At 42.8% G+C, this 26,891-nt stretch overlaps 1 protein-coding gene across 50 annotated transcripts in view; it reads right to left on the reverse strand.

Moving 5' to 3' along the window:
- Chd6 (chromodomain helicase DNA binding protein 6) overlaps window positions 1–20,038 on the reverse strand; it is a 172,757-nt gene extending 152,719 nt beyond the window's left edge. For all 50 annotated transcript variants that reach the window (XR_007978049.1, XR_007978032.1, XR_007978007.1 and 47 more), the window contains exons 1-2: window positions 19,952–20,038; window positions 7,598–7,750 (exon numbers count right to left, since the gene is read on the reverse strand). The gene's annotated coding sequence lies outside the window, so the exon portion shown is untranslated. The remainder of the gene's footprint in view (window positions 1–7,597; window positions 7,751–19,951) is intronic.
- Between the last annotated feature and the right edge of the window lie 6,853 nt (window positions 20,039–26,891).

The following is a 26,891-nucleotide window of genomic DNA, read 5'->3' on the forward strand; positions in this document are numbered from 1 at the left end:
CCAGGTGCACACAGACTGGCCACAACACTGCTATCTTCTTGCCTCTCCTTTAGCCTCCAACAGCCTAAATCTCCTCATGGCAGATTCTGACAGATTATGTATGGGCCTGATACATCATCCCCAAAATGCCTAGGTTGAAATTCTAGGCCCCAGAACTTCAGAGTGTGAGTGCATTTCAAGACAAGGTTAGTATTTAAAAGATAATTATGTTAAAATGGATCAGTGGGTCCATCCAAATCCAATCTAATGGATGCCCTTATAAAAAGAGGGGGCTCAACAGACATGAGCAAGGAAAAGACCATGAGAAGAAGATAAACAAGAAACAGCTCTCACTCAAGTCAAGACGTCCTAAGAAAGCAACCCTGCCAACACACACCCTGATCTCAGACTTCAAAGCAATCAGATATCCAGTCTGTGGCATTTTGTTATAGCATCCCTGGCAGCATGATGCAATGAGGAATGTATTTGGTATAAAATCCAGTGAATGAGAGAAGAAATGCTAACATAAGTCTTAGGGGATTTTTAAAGCATTAATGGAACATCAAGGACATCCCCATTTTTGGAGGGAAAGTGTTCACAGCTTAGCCTTATCTTGTCCTCCACAACAGCACATCCAGAACCTCATCCTTTGCTCCAGTGACAATCCACATTAACATCCATTCTTTGCTTCTCCACTGTGTTATTTCAGGGCCATATTTGAGGCTGCCTATGCTCCAGTGTGGGTGAAGGACAAACTTAAATACTAAGGCTTTCTTAAAAAATTCTTCCTATTGTGACATTTCTGGCATTCTTATAATTCTACTCAATCTAAAATTGAATCACTTACTCTAGGTCTCTGAAGACACCTCACTGCTTCATAGATTCTACTTGTATATGAGGTATATCACCTTTGGACAACCTGGAAAATTCCTCTTGTGAGACACACACACACACACACACACCTTCTCCAGAAAGTCTTCTGAAAACCATTTTTATGACTAAAAGTTGATTACTGTAACTTTGTGGAAGGGCATCTCTCTTGGTTACACTACTACTGAGACATATGATCTTAAGCATTCCAGAACACTAGGGGGCGATAGGGAACTTTAACAAATACAAGCACTAGCCACACCAAGGATGGAGGTACACACCTTTAATCCCATTATGTGGTAGGTAAGACAGTGAATTCAAGCCAGTCAGGAAACACTGAAGATGTCTCAAAAAAGACAAAACAAACAAACAAAATCCCAGCAACAAAATGTGTCCTAGGTGGCATCAAGATCACGTGGATACCTATGATTTAAGCCCAAAGGGAGAATGGGGCAGAAGTGATTCCATATTGGCTAGAATGTAGCTCAATCATTTTCAGAGAATACTGAAAAGGCCATCCCTAGAGTCAGCATCCAGTCACAAAGTCCTAATTCCAGTTGTATCTATGCATGGCTCTCTGGGAAAATGCAGGAAAACCAGTGAGGGCCAAGCAGGAGCAACTGTAACAGTCAAGGTAAGACAGCTGCTTCTGTGGTAACCTTGAGGCCATAAGCAAGGTATGTAGTGCCTGGGCTCCTTCACTGAGAAAATGGAGGTAGAAACAAAACCTGTACTCTCAGTGAGATTAATCAAGGACTAAATAAGATAATAAATGTAACATGTTTAGTGCTGGTATCCTCAAGCACTTGGAGAAAAATGTTTGCTCTTTATTTTACGACTCTGAGACAGGGCATGAATGCCTTGGTTTTATCTGGATCTATGCCTGCCTTTCTGGCACTCGGGCCAGACCTAGCCCCAATCTTTCTGCAACTGGATGACTTGTTGCACAACTGAGTTCTCCTGGCATGCTCTGAGGAAGGTTTTTTTCCTCCCAATAAAACATCTCTTCTATGGAGTCACTTTTTTCCCATTCTCTTATATGAAACATTATTTTTCTTATATCATTTCCCTCTTGTCAACAGATCAAGGACAACATAAAGTTGTAATGATGGCAAAAATCAACCTAATATACACGTTCTGTGATGGCAAATCTTGACCACCAGCTTGACTGGTGACTGGTGCAGTACATTCTTGGTGTCTATAAGGAGTCTCTTGAGATGACAAGACTCCATGAAGGCTCTGATGAAGGACAACTGGGTTAATCCCTTGATAGATTTGTAAACCAGGGGCATTACTGTCAGGTGGTGAAAAGTAGAAGATATGACACAGTGAAAAGGAAGCAGGTCACAAGGGATGTGTCCCTGTGTGTTCCCAACCTCTCAAACTGTGAGCTAAAACAATCCGTCGTTTCTCCCCTACCCGCTTCTTTTCAGAAGGAAAGGATGTGCTGCTGGCACCAAAGTCACAGAACAAAAGCCCCCGTCACCCTTCTGTAAGCACTAGTGCCTGCCAACTGGAGCAGCTTTACAAGGGGTCTTTAAAAACAAAAACCAAACAACAACAGCAGCAACAAACTCTAAAGGGCTGGGAGATGATCTAGTAAAGGACCTGAGTTTGGATCCCCAATACCCATGTAAAAACCTGGGCATGGCAGCATATGCCTATAACCCTAGCACTGGGGAGCAGAGACAGGAAGAGCCCAGGCTGTCCTGGTCAGCTAGTCTAGCTGAGTCGGTGAGTGCCAGGGTCAATGAGAGACCCTGTCTCAAAAATAAGGTAGAGGTATTGAGGCAAACATGCAACATCGATCTCTGGCCTCCATATGCACATGGAAATACACGCATAAACACACATTCAACATTGATCTCTTTGCCTCCACATGCACATGCACACACAAACAAAAGCTCTCTAGCTCTCCCTTGTCCTGAGTTCCCATACTACACACCACATTAAAAGTGAAAGTGCCAGTTTATCCAAACTGAAGGTGTGTGCTGAAACCTTTGACCACTGACAATGAGCACAGTGGTCCTGCCCTCCCTTCCATGCGGTAGAGGCAAACGATTTGTAGAGCCGCTATGCCTGCCATGACAGTATCCCTGCTGGTGGCTTTCATGCTCAAGATTGGACCATAATCAGCGTTTAAGTTAAAACCTGTATACAATTGTGAAAATGAGTTTTATACCATGCATACTTTAATAAAACTTTCAAAAGCTAGAACATATAGCCCAGAATGTATCGTACAAATAGGGGAAATAAACAGTACAAATCTTTGCATTGGGTGGTGAGATGGCTTAGAATTCCAAACATTTGCCACACAGTCTGATGTTCACAACCCATGTGAGATGGAGGAGACAGGCAACCACAAGACTGCCCTCTAAGCGCCACACATTAGCCATGGCATGTGCTCTTTCCTCCATAATATAAGTTTTAAAAGAAACATGGTGTCTATAACAGTGTATTTATTGATATAAGTGTGGTCAAAAGGTTATAAGCCTTAGCCTCAGTGGTCCGACATGAAGAGCTTCTAAGTGGCGGAAAATACAGCAGGCCCTCTGGTCGGTTCCCTCTGCAGCTATTCATAGGATTCCAGCTTAAGTTTAAGCAGACATTCTCCCTGGGGCAACAGAGAGGGAAACACCAGTTCCTGGAGGGTGAAAATATCTCATCCATATGTATCAAGGAAAAAACACACAGAGATATAGTGTACTATGACATTAAATTTTCAAAAAAGTTACTAAAGCCAAAAAAAATGGTCTAAACAAGTACCTTGGGAAGGAAAATAAAGAGGGAAAACTTTTCAGAAACATTAAAAGAATTTTATTTCATAAAGAATAATGCCCACAATGGAAATGGCACTGTTGGTAAGGCACTGCCTGCTGTGTGTGCATACATGTGTAAGTCCATGAGTCTGTGTGCACACACACATGTGTAGGTAGACTAGGGGACGGTGACCAGGAAGGGTAAGGTCTTCAGGTACAGGTCAGGATCCTCTTAGTCAGCTTCTGGTTGTCATGGAAAGATGCTGAACTTGGTTGTGCTTAAGGAACAAGAGAATGGAGCTGCTAGAGTTTTTATCAGAGAGGAAACTGGAAGTAAAATACAGACTTACAGCCATTGAGACTTGAAAGAGGGAGGAAAAGGTCTCTTTCACAAGTATAAAAATACACAATACAAAGGGATATTTTAAAGTGGATACAAGAGATATTAAAAATATAAACAGTAAAACTCCATACTCTATATATCAAAAACAGGCCATGATGATCAGTGGTCTTGAAGAAACAGTGGAAAACTGGGCTAGTGAGATGGTTTAGCAGGGAAGGGCATGTGTTGTTCCAGGGATCAAATGTCCTCTTCTGACTTCTGCAGGCACCAGGAATGCACACAGTGTACGGACGTATGGAAGTACGGACGTATGGAAATATGGACATATGGAAGTATGGACGTACATACCAACAAAACACTCATACACATAAAATAAATCTGAAAAAAAGGTGGAAAATTTTTCATTTCTTTTCTTTCTTTTTTTTTTTTTTGAACTTCTCATTTCTAATGATGACTTAAGAGTCAGCTATGAAAATCTTTTCCCAAATTCTTGATGCTCTTTTGTGCTAAGCACACAGGTGATTCAATAGTTTTAATCCTAAACTGGAAAATAACTTAAAGCCTCTCCCTGTCTCGGGAAGACATGAACAAACAAGTGGGTATGAGATCTACATTTCCACTTGTGAATCTTGTCTCCGTCTTCTAACGTTAATTCTTGGCCTGCAGCAGGGAGTGTGGAAGGATAGGAACAAGAAAGGATGAGAAGAAAGCTAAGCCAGACCATTTTCCATGACAAGTTTTTATTTCCATTTCTGAAATCTTAGGATACAAGATTAATACTGAATGTTAAGCACTTGATACCTTAACACAATGCAGGATACCTAACTGGACCCTAATGGGCGGTTGGAGGAGCTAGAAGGAGACACCATAAAAATTACACCATGGCAGGAGTTTCAATAGGGACTGCCTATTTGGTTCCTGTCATGTTTCATAAATGCTTATGTTGCAGCACTACAGGAGCATTCTGGGAGAGACTTAAAACCTTCAGTGGTGAACTATGACAGTATATCCAAGTAGCTCATGTGGTAGAACAAAACAAAGGCAGGAAGTTAAAAGGTAAATCTGGGGCAATGTTAAAAGAACTAGTGAACTAGGTACACATGCTATGGGTGTCTTGGGTCATGGTTCTCTAAAGGAACAGAACTGATAGAATGGAACACACACACACACACACGGACACGGAGTAGGATGGGGGTGGTGGTGGTTTAGAATGGCTTACAGTCTATGTAGTTCAACTAATCCAACAATGACTGTCTACCAACAGAAGGTCCAAGAATCCAGTAGTTGTTCAGTTCACAAGGCTGGATGTCTCTCAGCTGGTCTTCAGTATACACCGAAATCCCAAAGAAGCAGGCTCTCATGTCAGGAATGGATTTACAGGCCAGAGCAAGAGCAAGCAGGCAAAAAACCAAAACAAAAACAAAACAAAACCAGCAAGCAAAAAACCTAAGAAAAACCCTCCCATCTTCCATGCCCTCTATAGAGGCTGCCAACAGACGCTGTGGCCCAGATTAAGGTATATCTTTCCACCTCAAAAGATCCAGATTAAAAGTGGGTCTTCCCACTTCAAATGATTTAATTAAGAAGAAAAAAAAAATTCCTCTCAGATATATCCAGCCTCTTGGCCTTTAGTTAATTCCAGATGTAGTCAAACTGACAACCAAGAATAGCCATGACAGGTACTATTTTGAATATTTTGTATCTTTAAAAACAAAAAAGAGGTATATAAATGCCTTCCAGTATAAACATGTTTTTAACTCTCCATGCTCCAAGTCTACATTAGAATGAAGAAGATAAACCTGGCCCAAAGTGCTTCGTTTAAATACTACCCACGTTACAATTTATGTGGCAAAGAGAATAGTTTACATGTAAAAGCAAGTCAACATCTATACCACATTCACAAACCCCTAGGTACAAGATAACTTAGCAGAACTGAGGTACTGTTTGGTAACTATACTTGCCACATGTTGCATAGTTTATCTGGATTCTGTATCTTAAAGGGAGTATTAACATTGTGGGTTTTACACAAATGCCGTAACTTAAGCAGAGTCTTTCCTATACCTGTGCTACCACAGAGGTAGGACATATAAACCCAAACCATTTGAGGCTATAGTTGGATAAAACTTTAACCTTCTGACCCTTCCACTTTAAATTTACAAGCACTGGAATTACAAGTCTGTGCCACCACACACAGTTAACTGGTCCATTTTAACTTTGACCAGAGCTACAAGACAATAAAACTAACCAAGAACTTTCATTTCCACCTACTCTCACCCCACAGGCAATCCTACTTAACAATAAAAAAGGGAGAAATAACTAAGAATGTTCTACCTATTCAAATAGGAGTATTTGAACAACAAAAAAATTAACTTAATCAAGATACATATTTGAGGAAAAAAAAACACTACATACTCATCTCTATGAAAAATAAACTTTGTGCCCATGGGAGCCCCAATTTTGTTAGAGAAGTCAGGAACACAGAAAAATAAAAGACTAATGGTTGGCTCTGCCTTCTATGTGGTTCCTGGCCTAGGCCAATTCTGATTCATCATTTTATTGGCAGGATACTTGAAATCAGTATTCTCAAACTCCGGTGCTCACTGGCATTACCTAGGTTACCAAAAAACCCCTAAAAGCTGGGTCCCTCCCCGCCTAGTGTGATTTGAGTCTATGCAGCCTGAGTGAGCACTTGTAGTTTTAAAAGCTCTTCAGGTGATCCTCAGGTGCACAAGTTTGAGCACCGCTGTTCTTAACCAGCCTCTACCTTAACCTGTTCTTAACCAAGTATGGAACACCTGCCACTGGTTAGCGCCTCTGAATTCTCCCTGCAAGCATTAAGACAAATTCCTTGCTATGATCTTTCAACCTCTCAACTTCCTCTACCTCCCACCTACATCCTGCATAAGTCCCCTACAATGTTCTAGCCACAACTCACCATGCACTTTTAGTTCAGGATTTCCCTAAATAAAAGGTTCTTCAAACTCACAGACACTAATCCCAAGAACTGATTATCCAACTCCAATTCAACTTCCAAGAACCAATTTCAGAGTCTCTTCCTTGTAGAGAAGCCTTAACTCACTCTTATTTTAGCCAAACCTTGAACAGAACATTATCTTTCTGCTTCCTCTAGAATACTACACATCCCATAAGGACAGAGAGACCATGTGTATTTATCTTCAAATCCTGAGGGCTCAGTAATAGATAAAAAAATAAATAAAAAATAAAAATAAAAATCCAGTAACTATTCACTAAATAAATGAGTAGCACTATGATTAAAGATCGAGGCAGTTCAATGTGAAATCCCAACATAGTCAACTAGGCAAATATTTCTGTAGAAGTGTTGGTGAGCGAGGCTGCTCTCCAGGCGGATATACAAAGGGGAATATAGAGAGGAACCATTGAGATTTTTCTCAAGTCTCAAGAGAAGGAAAATACTTAGACAAGCTGAAAAAGCAAGGAATGGAACTAAACGTGCGGGAAACACTGCCACTGCCTCGCCCTGGGACATGGCTGATGCCCAAGGTCACAGTGGGTCCCTTCAAAATTTTAAAAGAATGTTCAGAAATTCATTATGCTTTTCAGTTGAATAAGTCCATTTTGCCTCATTAATGTTCCATTTTACAGGTCTAAGTGTTCAGATACTCACTAGGACCTAAGCTCGGAGGAGCAGACGCTCTGCTTTGTCTACTGCTGCACTCCAGGTCTGCACAGCCGGCACACAGACATTCAGTGTATCTCTCCCGAGTGGGTGGTGGACACACTTACGGCAGTACTAGGCCCTCTAATCCTTATCTTCCTTCTGCAGCAGACAAGCAAGAAATAGAAAGAAATATCGAGATTAATATAAGAAAAAAAAAAAAAACAGTGGGCAAAATGAGACTAGACTTCCCTCTGCCTGGGCTACATCCAAGAGCATGACCACGAAAAGCTCATAAGAAAGGGCGATGAGGTTCGTGGACATTTTTTAAACATGCTCTTAGCTCACTAGCATACTCCTTTTCTCAGGAGGGTTTCCTATTCGTAACATACCGTCTGTATTTATATTTCTAACCATATGTACCTGGTGCAGGTCACTGTCTTGGGTCACAGAGCCTGGAAGTCCAGTGTCCTAGGACTCAGGTCTGTACCTCTAACACTCCCATTTCCCCACCAGTCTCCATATACCCAACTCCTGCACGCCTAACCAGTCCCGCTCAATGTCCCGACAACTTCCCCGACTCTCCTTTTTATTCCCTTGAACTCCCACAGCCCTGTCTTATGATACTTTCCACAAGTTATACTGTATCAGAACAATTATCTATATACAGGTGTTTATGGATCTATTATGTCATCTTTACCCTATAAACCTTGAGAACAAATTCTAAGATCCTCCCATTCCAGCATAAAAAGCCTTGCAGAGTATCACCAGAAATTCCTGCTTAAAAGGGGGATAGGGAAGCTTAAATAAAAAGCAGTGTTAAACCTTTAGCTAGAGAGATTACCATTTCCCTGAATCTTTATAATATCCAATACACAACTCGATTGCAATGCCAGGTACTGCTCCCAAACTCTTCACATAAATTAACTCACATGCTTTTCAAACCCAACATAGGACACAGACATTACTTCCACTTCAGATGAGAAAGTGAAGCAGAGGGAGGATCACACAGGAAGTAAGTGGCAGAGCTTAGATAGACTCCATGGTATGGCTACAGACACCGTACTGCCGCCACTCTGTGCAGACACCGTACTGCCACTCTGTGCAGACACCGTACTGCCGCCACTCTCTGCAGACACCGTACTGCCGCCACTCTCTGCAGACACCGTACTGCCGCCACTCTGTGCAGGCTTTCTAACTTCAGGGAGCCATCGGATCCATGAAGTCAATGGCCTTCTGAAACTCCCAAAACACTAGAGATCGGAGGCTACACAATTATGACAAGGGGCTGTCTATCATGTTAGGAAAGACAACGTTTCAGAAGGAAGCAAAAAAAGGTAACAGATTACAAAGGAGTGGAGGGTTTATAGCACAACACAAAACTGGGCAGGCTGAATCTAGTAAGAGATAACCCCGGACTTTAATTTTAGTTGAGGAAGGGCTTATGTTTCATACAGCCTGTAATAACGGACATCAAGATGCTAGAGCACAGAAGTGTGGAATACTGCAGCATCTAAGGATGCTGGGTTTGAAAGTTAAATCACTGAGTGTACATGTTTCTTAAAGTGAAGACAGAATGAATAAAAACCTACCAAAATAGTTCAGTCTCAGTGATAAAATCTTTAACATTTTATTTTAAATCATATTTTTAACCACTCATTCCAGTCAGGATGGCTATCATCAAAAAATCTGACAAATGCTGGAGAGGGTATGAGGAAAGAGGAATCTTTATTCACTGCTGGTAGGAGTTCAAACTAATACAGTCAGTATGGAAATCAGAGTAGAGGTTCCTCAATTTAAAATAGAACTATCATGTGACCCAACTATACCGTTCCTAAATATACATCCAAAGAAGTGCATGACCGACCAGAGAGACCGTGCATCCGTGTTTACGGCTGCTATGTTCACAGCAGCAAGGACACAGAAGAGCCTAAGCATCTAACAACAGCTGAATGACTAATATGCAAACAAGAATACACATAGGCAAAGTCTAAAAAAAATCTAAGGGGAGAGAGAGAGGATAATATTAGACAGTAAGAAAGGAGAGGCACATGGTACATGAAAAATGAAAATAACGGGTGATACCAGGGCAACCGGGGAGATGGAAGGAGAATAACCTTTGTTTAAAATCCCAGTGGTATCTAATACATAATGCTAATTTAAAATTTTTAGAAAATGTAAATGTTACGTAGCTTATAGATCTACTCATTTCAAGGCACTCCTTATCCCCATATTTCCCTCTAATTCTTTTTTTTTAATTAATATATCTTATGTATATGGGTGTTTTGCATGCATGTGAGCCTGTGTACCAAATGAACATCTAGTGACCACACAGGCCAAGAAATGGTGTCAGATACCCTGGGACACACAATGGAGTCACACATGATTGTGAGTTACTACATGGGAACTGAGAATAAAGCCCAGGTCCTCTGGAAGAGCGGCAAGGGCTCTTAGCTGCTAAACCATCTCTCTAGCCCCTAACACCCCCCATTTAAAAAAAAAATTTCCTATGTGAGTTTTCAGAAACCTAAACCTATGAAGGCTGAGGAGACAGAAATGTGCTGTAAAATGAGAATTTAAAACTTCACCACAGATCAGTATGAAGGATTCAAAAATACTAATATGCCTAGGACCCCATGGCATTATTCAGAAGATAATGAGATTAAACTACACATCCTCAGAAATACATTGCAACTCTATGGCACTCTGAAAACTGAGAAAGCAAGTGTCTTTACTTTGTGAGAAATCCAGTTATGATGCCAATGTCTGCAATATCTGATACTCTTATATTGTAAGCTAGAAATAACTGTCATAACCACACTAACAAAGGCAGCAACAAAGCTTAGTTCAATACCTGCACCAGGGAAGAACCCTGCGAGTGTGAAACACTGCCCGCAGATACAGAGCAGGCAAGCGTGGAGAGTGTACTCGTGCACAGCTTCCGTAAGCAGTCATGTAGCAGCACCACATTAACATGGGAACGTGTGTGAGGCACAGGCAGCAGTGTGGGAACAAACCTGAAGCAAGGAAAACTACAAACATTTAAAGCACCAGATCTGCCAATACTATTAGATTTCAGTTCCGCCAACAGGCTTCCCAGTTCTTCAAGACCTTACAGTGGCTAGGGATGCAGCTGCTCAGTTGATAGCGTGCTTACCTAACATGCAAGAAAGCCTTGGGTTCAATCTTCAGCACGTCCTGAAACCAAGCATGTGTGCACAAACATGTAATTTCAGCTTTTAGACAGTAAAAACAAGGGGGAGGTCATACTCCACTCAACTCAGCAAGTTTGAGGCCAATATGGAATCTCTGAGACCTTGCCAGGAGCAGGAGAGGAAAATAAAGAGGGAGAGAAGGGCAAGAGAGAGCCACATAATTTCAATATATGCACAGATACCTAGATTTTTAATTCTTTATGGAGAAAAATTACACAAAATAGAGCCTGACACAGTGGCACACACTTGGTATAGTGTCAAGTAGAGAATGGCAGAGATATACAGGAGAGACTGTCTTTAAAAAAATGTATGCAAATAAAAAAAATTAAGTCGAAAGAGCATATTTCAAAATGTCAAGTCCCCAAATCAGTATTACTCAAGTTCTCATATCATTTTCAGGTAAACAGTCTTCCCTACCATGTATCACAGTCCACTGGGCCCTTGGCATATGACCTGCCACTCAAAAGAATTACAACAATGGGAAAAGTGATTTGATAAAGCCATAGCCAGAACAGACACTGCTGTGTTACATACACTGCTCTCTGTGCGCAGCTCCACCCTTGGTCTTTAAGGAACCTTCTGATGAGCATTCTGAGCCTGCAAACCATCACACAGGGCAGCATTGATCGCTCCATCGAAGCATCTCTCTCTCTCTCTCTCTCTCTCTCTCTCTCTCTCTCTCTCTCTCTCTCTCTCCCTCTCTCTCTCTCTCTCCCTCCCTCTCCCTCTCCCTCTCCCTCTCCCTCTCCCTCTCCCTCTCTCTCCCTCCCTAAGAAGTATTAACTAAATGACCAACAATTCTAACAATTCCCTGCTTGTGAACTAAACATCTAATAAATCTGTTTAATAAAATTGCTGTTTGATTAAACCTATTTATTATAACTAGTTAACATTTTAAAAAGATGATTCAACATGTGGCTCTTCACAATCAAATTTGACTTTTATATAGTCAAATTTCTATCATCTTGCCAATCACAAAATAATTTGTAGTTCTGCTGGGAATACTGATCAATACACTGGAATCAATGTTATCCCTTGAGTTTCTGAAGTTTAAAATTTGATGTACAAGCACATGGCACAAGGAGAGATCTATATGTTCCTGAATGACTAAAAGAAATCTTTTACCAAATGACTTTTTAAAACATGATACAACGGGGACAGAGAAAAACAGTCTTTCAAAGGAGATTTAGGGAATATTATTAAAAATGGTGCTCTTTATGAACTGCAAAACCATCCTAGTTCTCAGTTTGTATCTGAAACAGAAACCCTACATATGCCCTAATGAGAAGGGAACCGTCACAACCAGCACTGTTCCTACTGAACTGGAGAGCTACAGTACTGCACTTAAAAGCTGCCTGCTTCTAAATCTTTAATAAGAAAACACTTCAGAAGCCATGCTGAGAGATTGTGCACGCAGTCAGACAGGAAGGTTAAGAGCCTTGTTGGCATAGCTACCAGCTACCTTGCCGTTTTTAACGCCTTGTGAAACTCATCCAAACTTATTTCTAATCCTACTATTTTCTGAACTTTCAAATCAACTTTCACATAAAAACAGGCAAAGATAAATGGGTAAATAGTGTCAATTTTAATTGTATGACTTGTCCACCCTTATTTTAGACTAAAGGATCATCTTGTCTCTTATTTGCCTTTCCAGCAAAAGAAAAATACCTGTACTTTTGCTACAGCGGGTATGTGTGTTCAACAAAAACTAAGATTCTAAAGTTGTGCTATTCTGAATGAGTGGCACTGGCCACTTAAATTTCAACTAATATTAAAGTTCAAAATTCTCTTCAGCCACACTTCAAGGGTTTAAAGGTAACACATGGCTAGTAATTCATGTGTTATTTCCAACAAGGTGCCAAGTTTTACTAGGCAGTGCTGATTTATAACAATTTCTTAAATGTTAATCTTCATTAAACTCTCTGATAGATTCGTGGTTCTCCACTACCTACTTGACTGGACTTACATTTCTAACAAGCTTCAAGGCAGTGATGAAGTAGCTCATCACTGGGCACAAGTGCTCTCCGCCAGTGAAAGGCTCATTTTCCTTTTTGTTCTTTTCCAATCAATCATAAGCTAATACTTCTATAAAATATCAGAAAAGTGGATTGCTACAGGGGAAAAGCCACATTAAGCAGGAAAATATGTTAATACTTGTATTATTAAATTTAAGGTAAAATAAAAAATTAAAATAACTTTTCTACAGAACTACATAAAGGTGTCTACATGCTTATTATAAATACTATACTCAATGCAACACAAAGACGTAACAATTCAGATCTTCTTAAATCTGGGAACTATTTTAAGATGTCTGATCTGTAAATACTGATTTTATATTTTTACAGTCATCTTTCTGGAGCTTGCCATTAATCTTTCATAATCTCTACAAGTTTCTCAATGTATTTTTACAATTTAAGGCAAACTATTAATTCCATTAAGTAAAATACCCTTAAATTCTTAACATGGTATCATACCAAGCTGGCTTTAAAGACAATCTAGTGATGACAGGGTCAGGATGGGGACTGTCCCTGCAGACCACATGTGCAGAAAAGCTAAGTGCTACCCCAGAGGGTGGTACTGCTTTGGAAGCCCCTTTAGAGAGTGAAGCTTAGCTGGAGGTGGCAGGCCTGTCTTGTGGGCCTACTGGGTTCTCTCTGCTTCCTGACTAATGCCAACATACATGCTCACCCCACATTCCTGCTGCCACAAACACAGATGGCCAAAACCTTCATCAACATGCCTTCCCCTCAACACTGAGCCAGAGTAAATCTTCCTCCCTTATGCCTCTCAGGTATTCTGTCACAGCGTCAAAAAGTAACCTATACAGTTATATGTATTTATAGGGTATTTACAGTGTAATCTAATCTTGTCACATGACCACCAACCATGAAAACCGAATGTTTTCAAGGAACCTAACAGTTGAATTTAGACTGCTAACACTGTGAGAACTGTTAAGCTAAAACACACAAGCAATAATAAAGTGTCTGTTAAATTATGTAAAATTTCTTTCAGTAAATAAAACCTTTGATCTGGACCTAGCATTTCAGACAATCTTTCAAAGAACTTTTGAGAACACTATTCCCCCCCTTCCCCCACCCCAACTCAAAGCAAACAGACCAGGCACACTTTTTTACTATGAACATCCAAGGAAAGAACAAACCCCTTATAGCAGTGGTTCTCATCCTTCCTAACGCTGCAACCCTTTAATACAGTTCCTCGTGTTGTGGTGATCCCCAACCTTAATATTATCTTCATTGCTACTTCCTAATGGCAATTCTGCTACTGTTGTGAACTGTACTGTAAACATCTGTTTTCTGATGGCCCTGGACGACCCCCTGTGAAACAGCTGTTTAACCCACAGGTGGGGAACTCAGAGGACTTAGAGGACTCAGTGACCTTTACTAAACCATCTAATCTACAAGTCAAGAAAAATAAGCTGATTCTTCTCTATAACTTGTATCCCAGCCCAATAAATAGGCTCTATAAGAAAACCTATGAGAATCCTGTGTTCAGTGGTTTGCCAGAATTGCTCTTTTGATTCTTTTTCTGCTCTGGACGGCAAGTTCATCAATTTGTTTCTATTTAAGGAAATCACACAGCGACACGACACAAGAACCTTAAAACAAGATGCTTTCCTACAGCAACAGCTGGTTTTATGGACTCTGATACATATGCACGCTCTCTCTAAAACAGTGTGCCCAAGTAGACACAGCTTTAGAAAACTCCACTTAATGTTCTTATTAGTGGCAAGACACTACATAAATCTTGAGACATGAAAAAGAGGCATTTTGTTTAATTGTAATAAGACCCTGTTGGCTTGTTCCTTCCTTAAGTGTATGTGAGTAAAGACAGCACCTAGACTGTCCACTTTGGGTTTAGGAAAAAGGAAATCCTAATATACAGAATGAAGCAACAACAATATTAATAAGGAAGGAAGAAAAGACCACGCATTCTTGCCACAACCGTCCTGCTAGCCCTGCCTACAGAGGCAGATGGCAGACACTGAGAAGCTCAGAACCCTCGAAGCTGTCTTAACAGAGGCCCCCACTTCCCACAACCTTAGAGCCTACAAAGCAGGATGGGCATGAGACAACTTCCAGAAGAGCGCGCAGGAGGAAGTCTGCAGGTGACCTCGGGACGCTGCAGGGGGACCGCCCAGTAAGACTAGAGAGGCTGAGGTTGCACATACAAGGCAGTTATTTTGAAATGACTTAAATCAATGAGTCTTAATTTAACTTTTTAGTATGTGGGGAGAAAGGAAGGATAGTAGGAGAAGCACAAATGATGGTAGACTTGCATACTATTCTGTGGCCTTCAAAGACAAACCAATGACAGGATGAGAAGTTGCAACCAAACTAGAAAAGTACTGAATGTCCTACCTAAATCTTTTCTCCACCTAAAGTCAGCCCTTTTACATAAACAAACTTGGAAGTTAAGAGAAAGGAGGAAGGGGGCCTGGCAGCATGTGCCTTTAATCCCAGCACTTGGGAGACAGAAGTAGACAGATCTATCTCTGTGAGTTGGAGGCCAGCCTGGTCTACATAGTAGTCCTAACTAGGACTACACAGTGAGACACTGTCTCAAAAAATAAATAAGTAAAAATAAAAGCAAAACCAAACAAATACAAATACAAAATTTCCAAATAAAATAACATGGTCACATAGCATACAACAAAATCCAAAATATATCAAAAGTTTAACTACTTTGTAAAAATTTTATCTATAAAACTATATGGATGAATACTCCCTATAAGAACCCTATAGAACACACACACACACAAAAAGTCCCTTCAGAAAGGGACTTTTTAGAAAACTCAAGTGCATACTCACCACTTTCATTTACATTTGGAAATGCACCCTGAAAAGATTCTAATACTCTATTTTCTAATTCTCATAAAATTTCCAAAGACTGTCCTAAATACTAAAATAAAGGATAACCACACCATGGACAATCATGGCTTTTTCCTTGAAAAACACTTGAGAGCTTGAGAGATCGCTCAGTGGGTAAGAGTACTTGTTACTCCTGGAGTGGACCTGGATCCGATTCCCAAAGGGCAGAGATGACTTGAAACTATCTGTAATCCCTGAGTACTCATAGAGTACACATTCATACACATAACATATTTTTAATTAAGTCATTTATGATTACAGAGAGAAAAAAGTTCAGACTTTAGAAAAAAAACTTCCAAAAAGGAGCTTAAATCATGCCACATGTGTCTTACTTGTCCTCAAGGTCCCAGAACGGAGTAACAATGGCAAGGGACATAAAGACCACTGAGGACACACAAACTCTACCACAAGCTGTAGAAATCGACAAATGAGAGAGAGGCACTACAGAGCATTTTCTCGAGATTTTATCCAAACAGTTTAGTTCAGGATGGGAGCAGCAATGGGCATTTTAAAATAACTCTATTTTACTACCTTCAGGACTTTTATGGAAGTAGCAGAATTTCTCATGAGAGTATCAACGCCTCCACAACACAAGCTTAAGAAACGAGCATTGCAGCAGGGAAGTGACTCTCCATTCTGCCTCTGCATGCCATGCCATGATTCCTGTGTCCCAGACTCTTCTCAACTCCTAAGTGTACCACAGGCTGGGAAGGAGGGAAACCTGTGCCCTCTTTGCATGTCCCCCCTTTCAGTGATAAATTCTTGAAATGAAAAAGTAAACCTGGATGCATACTTAGGAAAAGTATGGTTGCTGACCTAGCACCCTACGACTAAAACAAGACGGTACACTCAAGCTTCTAAAGTAATCTTTGGATTTGAGCTCAAATTCTACCCACGGTTTAGTGGCCTTGAACATGTCATCCCAGTGAGCTGCAGTCCAGCTTCAGGAAGTGGTTATGAAGCGAAGGCATTTACATCCCATGGCCCCAGTCCCCCGCTGAGTGCTAGATGCACACCAGGTATCTATCCAATCAGTGCGCTGGTTCTCTGCTGCCTGTCTCAAGTGTTTCACATTCCACTGCAAATAAAATATTCCTTAAGGAACAGACACCTAAACCCTAACTATTACTTTATGTATTTTGGAGTCCGAAGTATAATAATCTGGTATAGAAAAATGCAGGCAACCCCAGGAAATCCACTGTAGCTTTTTACTTGAACTAAATCACAGCTTTTATGAGGGATGGAAGTAGAAGAAACAGAAGTATTTATTAAGAACAAAACTATTGCAGGCTTTGCAATAAGCAATACAAAAAAAGCACTGGGGAAAATGGACCAAAGCAAGCAGTTTCTTCATTGGATGTGGATACTGTCTCTGTCCTGTAGCAAAGGTATTTTTTCTGAATCCAATAACCTGTTCAAAGAGCACTTGTGAGACCCACCGGTCTTCACCAACAGACTTCCCACTTAAGTAGGAGGCAACTTAACAGGCAACAACAGAACAGTCTGAGGTTTAACACAGGAGAGAATAACCACAAACTAGGTTTGAACTTAAGTCATGTTTCAGAAAACCAAAAATGTTTTGAAATTTAAATAAACCAAAGAATCTCCAAAATATAGTGGTCTCAGGGCATACTGTTTCTGATAAACCTTCTGCAGTATTCAGCTGGGAAAAAAAATCACAAACTGAATGTGGTTCCTAAAGAGATACAGTCCTGCTAAATATTTTCTTTGTTATATGACACAGTTACAAGGAAAGTACACCAATAAATACAAAAAATCTCCAGCCGATCTTCCTGAATGGCAGGCCTAACTCTGGTTCTCTCACTCCACTTCTGACTGGTTTTCCAACTTCTAGCCTGAAGTCATATACTGAGGAGTCAGAAGGCCTCCCGTTACACTACTATAAAAATAATTATAAAGATATTTGAAAGTCGTGGCAGAACCACATCCACTTTGCAGTGCTGTAACAAAGAAGCTAAAAAGGGAAAACAATGAACATGACTCCAGAGAAACTGTAGCATCACAGAGACCACAAAACCAATGTCATTACATACAATGTAGTCTGTACAGCAGACTACATACAGAAAAAAAAAAAAATGGCACTTCAAACTACTTACTATAAGCAGAGATTCCCAAACAACAGAGTGAGGGTAGGGATATGTACAGGTTAGCTTCTTGTGTGTGCTTAGGTATGTGTGCCTGTGCACATGGAGGCCAAAGGTCAAGTGTTTCTTCCTTAATCTCACTACCACGTTTTTTTGAGACAAGGTCTCTCTCTCATTTACTCTAGAGTTTGCCAATTCAGCTAGATTGGCTGGCTGGCTAGCAAACCCCAGGGATGACAGGAGTTAGCCATCATGCCTGATTTTTTTTTTTTTAATTTTTTGTTTGTTTGTTTTTTTTAATGTGGTTGCTGGAGATCCAAACTTGAGTCCTAATGCTATCGTTATCGTGGCAAACATTTTACCACACAAGCTATTTTCCTAGCCTTTGGGTTAGTTTAAATACAAAAAGACTAGTAATCCATCTATGAAATCTTGGGACAGAAGGAACTCCAAATTAAGTCATACCACTTCCCATTTTCCCAAGCCCGTGGTTAAAGGGATGGATGCACCGCTTATGTGAAACCACCTGCTCTGGTTGGCATAAACCATGCTAACATGACAACTCATGCCTAATCATTTTATCATACACACATCTCAAATCCTTCGACTGCCAGAGAGCCACAAAGTTCACAAAAACTCTCTCGGAGGTTGCCAACCTGATCTTCCAAATTGGCTTCCAGCTAAACTACTGTGCTATGTGCAGCCAATGAGACAGACCCACTCACTCCGTTACAATAAGACAAGCATTTCTGGAAGAAAGCAAGCATGGTGTCTGTCCAGACTTTTCCAAAAGCACCATGAGCAGATCCCCACGGAGCATGCCAATATGGGGGCCTACTGGCACGGGATTCTTATATACCATTTGGGAAATAATCAAATCCTAGGCAAAATATTTCAGTCACTCTTGAAAACTCAATACCTAAAATATCTATTTTCTCTGTTCATGGATCTGTCACAGCAGAAATGAACAGTTTTTTAAGGGGTGGAGAAAAAGGCACACACAGCCCCGGAGCAAGATGCTCAGAGATGCCAGAGACTCACTAGAAACCTCGGCCAGATTACTAATGGTCTATAAAGCCTAATTTGGAGAACACGGGCCTACAAGCTCAAAATTGAATTATACTGCCTTATTAGATCCCACACTCGTGAAAGCACAGTCATATTAGTCATGACTGAAACTAGGAATACTCTATGTACACAAATATAAAGTGCATGCTTATGCATTTTTAATTGGATCAAATAAAAACTGAAGCTGCAAACAAACTCACATTTCAATTATCTCACTAGTGCGGGAATTTCCTAATAACCTCGTTTTAAAACCCAAGGAACAGCCAACCCCTCTGCACATCTGACCGGCATGGTCCCTAGAAATTTTAGGAAGGACATTCTCCGTTACTTCTCAATAGAGAGGAAAAATAAATGCCTGAAGGGAACAGATTTTTTTTTTTAAATGTTCCCTCTCTAATTTCTTTGCAAGCTCTAACATGCAATCTAATAACGCACCAAACTTGGCAGCGGGGTAGCTTGGTGGCTTGGAGTCTTCAGGGCTCCAATTTTCGGGGCGAGTGCGCGCTAGTGCGTGAGGAGCGGGCCAGAGGGGCGCGCGACCCGGGGACGCGCCGGGGCCCCCGCCCCCTCCCGGAGCAGCAGCCTGGCACCGGCCCACCCTCCTCCACCCCTGCAAACAGACGCAGGACGCCGAGCGGAGCAACTTCTCCGCGGGGGCAGTAGCGGCTGGCGGGCGCGGAGGTGGCCCTCACGCGCCGTGGGCCGCCAGGGTCCCCCGGGAAGCCCTGGCAGGCCCCGCCCCGCCGCAAAGGCCCGCGCTTGGGGTCTGAAGCGGGACCCCAAGCCTGGGCGCGCGGCCCGCAGTGGTGCTCTCCCAAGGACGGCGGGCGGCCGGAGCGCGCGGCAGCCCGGAGGGGCGGACGCCAAGCCCCTCGACTCAGGCCTCGGGGCCCTCGGCCTGGCCGTACGCCCGCGGCCGCGCTCGGACCCCTGCCCGGCCGGGCCTCGCGCCGCCGCGGCCCCTCAGCCCCGCTCCATTCATAGGGCAGCCCCATCCCGGCCAGCGGGGCGGAGACAGGGTCCCCGCAGGCAAGGCCAGCTTGCCGGGGTCAGGCAGGAAAATAAAAAGTTAAGAGAAGAACTTACCTAAAATGGCTCCTGCAGCAGCCAAAATACAAACAGCTATTATTTGGTGAAGTTTAGCTCAGACACCCTGCAAGGACACCCTAACCCAGCTCGGGCCCGCCTCCCCTGCAGCGCCATTGGGTTTCGCCTGCCCAAAACACAGGCTCATTGGTCAGCTGCACTGCCGATCAAACTGAAGCCCGTTTCAAGCTTGCTTGCAGGAGCGAGTGATGGGCTCGCTCCATTGTGCTCGTATTTGCATGGATGTGATCGCAGCGGTGATTGGTCGATATCGGAGCTGCCCCACCTCCCAGCCTAGATCTCCCCGCCTTGCAGACAGCGCAGCTCCCGGCCCGTACCCCCCCTTCGCCCCCCGGAACGAAGCAGCCCCGCCGCGGGGGCGGGGCGGGGCTGGGGTCCCGCGGGCGGAGGGGGCGGGGCGGGGTACTGCACTCTGGCTTGCAAGCAGGGGGCGAGGACCTGGGCGCTGGCAAGCAGCTAGGGCTCAACCTGCAGGTGGAGGTCTCTCAGGTAGTTGGGCAAGCAAACTGGAAAACCCGAGATTGGCTCTCTGGAGGTGGGAGAAGATGTACTGGGGTCCCACGACGTGAGCGTCCCTCCGGCGCCCAGATTCTGCAACGCGCATATGAGGAGAGGTGAAGGTCCCAACGGACGGGGGAAAAAGAAGATGCTGAGAGGCGGAGGGAAGCGAATAACCCGGTCGTCAGTCTCAAGCTGCTTATACTGCAGATCCGCCAGGCTCCCTAGCATACTAGGAGCTTCTTTCCAGGGCCCTGCACACCCCGGGAGTTTTCCAGCCCTGAGGATCCTGCAGCGCATTGGATATGCTTCAGTAACATCAGGAGTGGAACCATGGTGTGTTTATTTTCGGGCCTATCTCCACTACCATCCTTGTAGCATCCTCAAGGACAGGGCCTAGCATATGACAGAGATTCATCCAAATGTTGTCTTCCGTAATTCGTTTTTTTAGCAGCTAATTTTTAAGTGCTCACGAAATACCTGACATTGATCTGAGACGGAGGATGTAGCAGTCAATAGGACAAAGCCCTTGCTCTCACCGAACAGGCAAAAGAAAGACAATAAATAAAATAAATAACTGAATACAGACGCAGGTAGTGATAGATGCCATAAAGAAAACAGATGGCAGGAGGAAGGACATCAGACCAGAGATGGGGGAGGGGCAATTAGGGCAAGTGGGAATCCAGAGCCTGCCCTGCCTAGCTGGATGTTCCTTATAGCATTCTTTCTACTCTGTTAACCGGTGATCGCTTTTCCTCTTCACTCCTGCTTGCCCCATCTGGAGTATTTCCCCAGTGAATATTTAAAAGAAAAAGAAGAAAAAAAGAAAATGCCCCAAACTGGCTGGACTCTGACTTTCAAAGCTCATTTTACCTTAATTAGAGCAGGAATGATCTGAGTCTGAGGACTCCAAGAGCAGCTTGTAGGAAATGTTTAGGATGAGAATGGTTTGAGTGTGTCAAGGGTAATCACAAGGGTTAACAGAGCCTTCCTGTACTCCCCAAGAGAATATGTTTAGCTTCGTAGAGGTCCTGGTTTTCCTACATCTTTCAGCTAATGGCCTTAATTGTCTCTTCTGGGTCTTGCTTCTTGTACCGGCTAGGTTTATGCCAACTTGACACAAACTAGAGTCATCAGAGGAGGGAGCCTCGATCAGACTATAAGTAAGCCAGTAGGGTTTATCAATCTTAGATAATGATGCTTGCGGGTGGTGCCACCCCTGGACTTGTGGTCCTGGGTTCTATAAGAAAACAAGCTGACCAAGTCATGAGTAAGCCAGGAAGCAGCACCTGTCCATGGCCACTGTATCAGCACCTGCCTTCTGATTCCTACCCCTTGTGAGTACCTGCCCTCACTGCTTTTGGTGATGAAGTGTTACATGGGGCTGTGAGAAACAAAACTCTTTCCTCTTCAAGTTGCTTTTGTCATGGTGTTTCATCACAGTAATGGTAACCCTAGCTAAGGCACTTCTTCGTTTCTTGGATTATCCCAGTAATTTGTCTAGTTTGAAAGTGCACAGGTAGCAGTCATACATCACATAGCTGTCTCACCTGCTTCCTTCTTTCATTTGTTTCAAGGATAGCCACAATGTGGCCATCATCATCATCATTCTTCCTCCTCTTTCCATCTTTCCTTAGATATTAAGTATCAGCCATGTCTGTAGGTATTGTTTTTATAGATACAAAGATAGAGTATTAAGGCAGACAACATTCTGGCTCTAAGGGAGGCTTGCAGTCTGGAGACAAGGCAGAGAGCAATCATCTCAAGAATCGCCAATCCTGCCAAGCTGGTAGCTAATTGTCCTTGCTCTGGCCTTTTAAGAGATAGCTTACTTACCTTCTAATCCAGTTTCTGCAACAGGTAAGGGACCAGGGAGCTGGTGGTCAGACCCAGTAAGCCCAAATACCAGGATCAAGGGTTCTAGAGCTCTCAACAGTACTCAAGGGGCTGACATCTATGAATTTATTTTTTCTGAAATGAGGCAGAGGAAGAAGCACTTTTAGGCAGAGGCCTAGAGACAAGAGAGACTGTAGAAAGGGCAGGAGCTGGACAGAAAGGTAGACTTGACTTGCCATTCTCAAACTTTGAGGCAAGTCAGTAGCATAAGACACAAAGATACAACGTGGGGTGGTCAGATGAGGAATCAATAGGAGTCCAGGGATGGCTTCACAACCAAGTAGAATAGAATGTGTGGGAGCAAAGGAAGTGCCTGAGGCTACATTCAGAAGACAAGATACTGCAGGCTCAGCCATGAAAGAAGAGGTCGGCAGAATTGAGAAGCTGACTCTTAAGCACTTGGAGAGCAGCTAGGGCCCTGCAAGGCAGCACTCTGGGAGGCAACAGCCACTGAGCTGCATTTTGCTGCGTTCTGCCCAGAAGTAGAAGTTGGTTCTGTGCTGCAGAAATGAGGTGTAAGTGTAAGGTAGGGATGAAAAGCAAATTCCAGAAGGACTATTAGTTTGGCCTGCTCTAAGTGTGGCTGATGGTTTCTGCTCAGAGATTATGCTCTCAGAAGCCATATAACACTAGTCTCGGCATTGCCTGTGGTGTAGGAAAAGGAAGGAAGTTGACTCACCAGCTCTTCTTTCATTGGGCAGGGATTCACATCAGTTAGTCATGGCTGTATTCCAATCAAGCTTCTGTGCTATTCTCAAACGCAGTGTCAATGGGGATCCTGGAAGGAGGGGCATGAGCCAACTACTATCAGGGTCCACTTGTGTGAAGTCAGGTGGCCCCCATCCAGAGCTGCTGGGTACGGCAGCTGCAAGAAGAGTTAGTTGATACCATGAGGCTATGAAGGCCTAATACAAAGGTCAGAACAGAAATGTAACAACTGCTGTACCATATAGTAATACCTCCATTTCCAGAGTGTCCCAGAGAGGGGGAAAAATGTTACAACTCAAACAAAATAGTAACCTCAGAAAGACTTCCTGCACTTCCAGAACTTTCTGATAGTAACTGCAAGGAGATGAAAGATATTTGGCTGTGTTCTCCTGCCTCCAGTCTCTCCTCTGTTTCCTCCATTAGAACACGAGCTTCTCCATTGTTCTTGTCTCAGCTCTATGGAAGAGAGAAAGAGGCTATTTTCAAAGAGGCTATTTTCACCAGGCCATTTCATCCCCCCCCCCCCCAAAGCAAAATTACTCTGAGTAGTCCCATCCAACTGACCTCTAGGAAAAAAATGAATCTTGGTAGAAAAAAGATTTGCATCACTTCTGGGCATCCCCTAAACACTCCTGTTGGTCCCCCAAGCTCACTTCCCTCCTTCATCTGCTGGTCCTTAGCATCATTATCCAGAGGAGAATTGGGAAATGGCAATAGTATGGGCCCGGGTTCCTGACTGACTGCAAAGAGCAGAACCCCTGTGCTCACCTCTGCCAGACAATGCTGTGAACAAGACATAAGCTTACAGTATCCAGTGACTGACGTATGCAGGTTGATTGTTGTATTCTGTCACATACCCTGACCAACACAGGATGTGTCTGATGTCACTGAATTCTGGGTCCTTCCAGGATAGAGATTGTAACTGGAACACAGATGCGATGTCTTACAGATAGTAGGCATTGCTCCAAGTACGAATGAAAGTGTTGAGCTGATGTCTGAGTCTGGTCTGAAAGGCTCAGTGATCACATAGGAGACAAGATAACAGGCAGAAAATGCTCCAGGAAGGGTGTCCTGTGGAGAGGTCAAGGAAAATATGGTCCAGTATCAGCTCTGACAAGATCCATGATGTAAGAGGGGGAGATTGGTCAGAGTGAGGCTAGAGAGAAGGCACAGACTAAATTGAAAAGGGAAGCCTGGTGAAGGATGGATGGGATAAAAATAAATATTATATATGAAGTTGTAGAAAATATATTTAAAGAAAAAAATTAAGTTCCCCATGATAATACACCATGATTAAAAGCAACTTGTGGAGGAAAGTTTACAGTTTATAGTCCGTCACAGAGGGAAGTCAGGGCAGGAATTAAGGGCAGGAATCTGGAGGAAGGAACTGAAGCAGAGGCATTGGAGGAATACTACCAACTGGCTTCTTCCTCCTGGCTTGCCCAGGTACGGCACCTTCCACAGTGGGCTGGTCATTTCTACATCAATCATCAATCAAGAAAATGCCCCACAGACTGGTCTACAGGACAATCTGATGGGGTCATCTCCTCACAGGAGGTTCCCTCTTCCCAGTTGATCCTGGCTTGTGTCAAGATGACATCAAACAAAAAACAAACGTTCTCAAAGTCAGTTGCAACAAGTAACAGTGGAAGTATTTGAGCTATCACAGCCTCGCCTGGAACTGGGTCTTTTCCAGGAACTCATCCTGTGGAGTGAACGTGCACCACAAGATAGGATGCACGGTGAGAACCAGAGAAACTCATACCTCACCCTCCTTTAGAAAATGAACTAACCTCATGAAATGCTCAAAGGACTGACTTGACTCAGAAAGCACTGGAAAGAAACAAACATTCTTAGCAAATATTCTGAGAATTTCACATTCCACAGAACTTGATTCATATGCATTTAATTTTAGTAGAATGCAAGCTCTTATGTCTTACTTGGCAAGTGCAAATAAACTTTTGAAGCATGAAAACGGAAAGTTTGAAATTTATCCTATAGGAATCCTTCAAGCATTTCAAATTAAGATGTCCTTCCGTCACACTTACATTTAAGGGTGATCTCTCTAGCTATCTAGAAAAAGGAAGGATTAGAAAAGAAGAACCAAAAATACAAATTTTTAAAAACAACACTTACCATTTTCAAATCATTTGTTGTATAAGATGCCCAATTAAAAATGTTTTGGGATCTGAATTGTGTGTGCTGGAGCCTTTTTTGGATGTTCTTGGGAACTCCTTATTAGCATATCCCCCAAACGCTCAACTAACCTTCTATTATTAAAGTCTGTAAAATTGTAATCGCTCTTAAAATTATTTGACCACAGATCTCTTTTCTTATTCCATACCTACTACAACTGATACTACTTAGGATTAAATTTAGGATGCTGTGCTGGCTGGTCATATGTCAAGTTGACCCACAAACTAGAGGTATATGAAAGGAGGGAACCTCACTTAAGAAAACACCTCCATAAAATATGGCTGTAAGGCATTTTTTATTAATGATTTATGGGGGCGGGCCCAGCCCATTGTGGGTGGGGCCATCCCTGGACTGGAGGTCCTGAATCCTATAAGAAGCAGGCTGAACAAGCCAGGAGGAGCAAACCAGTAAGCAGTGCCCCTTCAAGGCCTCCTCATCAGCTGTTGCCTCAAGGTTCCTTCCGCATTTGAATTCCTGCCCTGACTTTGATGATTGTTGTGGATAGACCTGGGCTTGTATTTTGATGCTAATTCCACTCCTCAGAGGGGCTGCAGATGAGGAGTTGCCTTGTGAACCTTCTCTCCACCTTAACTTTTCAAATAAAGGCTTGAGCCAATGACTGGGCAGGAGGAAGTGGGAGGAGCTGAGAGTCTAGGGGAGGAGCAAAGGGGAAAAAATAGGAGGGGGAGGAGCTACGGAGATCAACGGACCGGTGAGAAGCTAGGGGCCTGGAGAAACCGCAAGTTATATGGGCTAATATAGATGGAATAGAGTAGTATAGTGGGTGGTCTGCCCAATCTAGGCTTGTAGCTTGTTTTGTTAACTGATTGAGTTGAGCTTTCTAGCTTTCTTTTACCAGAGAATTGGGTTGGAAACAAAGTAGCAACAGATGATGAACAAGAATACGGAAGTGTAAGCCAAATAAACACTTTCCTTCCCAAGTTGCTTTTTGGCGTGATGTTTTCATTGCAGCAATAGCAACCCTAAGACAGCTGGATATAATAAAAATGGCTGCATAGGGTTGCAAGAGAGATAGCTTAGTGGTTAAGAGCACTTAATGTTCTTGCAGAAGACCCAGGTTCAGTTCCCAGCCTTCACTTTAAGTAGCCCACAACCACCTGTTTCCTATTCCAGGAAAATCCAAGGTTTCTGGCCACTGAGGTACTTGACTCATACACTAAATTAAAATTGCTAAAAACTAACTTTTACTAAAAGATAAGTGGCTGCAAAGGGATAATAATGTTAACATTGGATTTGATCTTATATAAGAACAATAAGAGGCAAACAGTCTGATAGCGGCACGGCACATTGACAACCAGCTTCTTGATACAATTGCTCACCCTTCTTAGCTTTCCCTCTTCACCTCCTGGTCCGTGGTGACCATCGCAGCACAGTCCAGATGTTCCTGGAAGGATGAAGGAGATGGTAGACATTACAAAGCCCAGGGCTCAGTGTCTTCAACAGCCTCTCCGAAAATACTACATCACTTCTGTTTACATCTTGAGGCCAGAACTTGCTTGCATAGTTTTTTTTCCCAAGACATAAAGGAGGCTGTGAAATAAGATATTTTCTTTTCAATGTGTTGAGTTAAAAATCGGATCTATCCCTAAAGAGTTGATAG

Source organism: Apodemus sylvaticus, chromosome 5 (genome assembly GCF_947179515.1).
Source record: "Apodemus sylvaticus chromosome 5, mApoSyl1.1, whole genome shotgun sequence".
Taxonomy (NCBI): Eukaryota; Metazoa; Chordata; class Mammalia; order Rodentia; family Muridae; genus Apodemus; species Apodemus sylvaticus.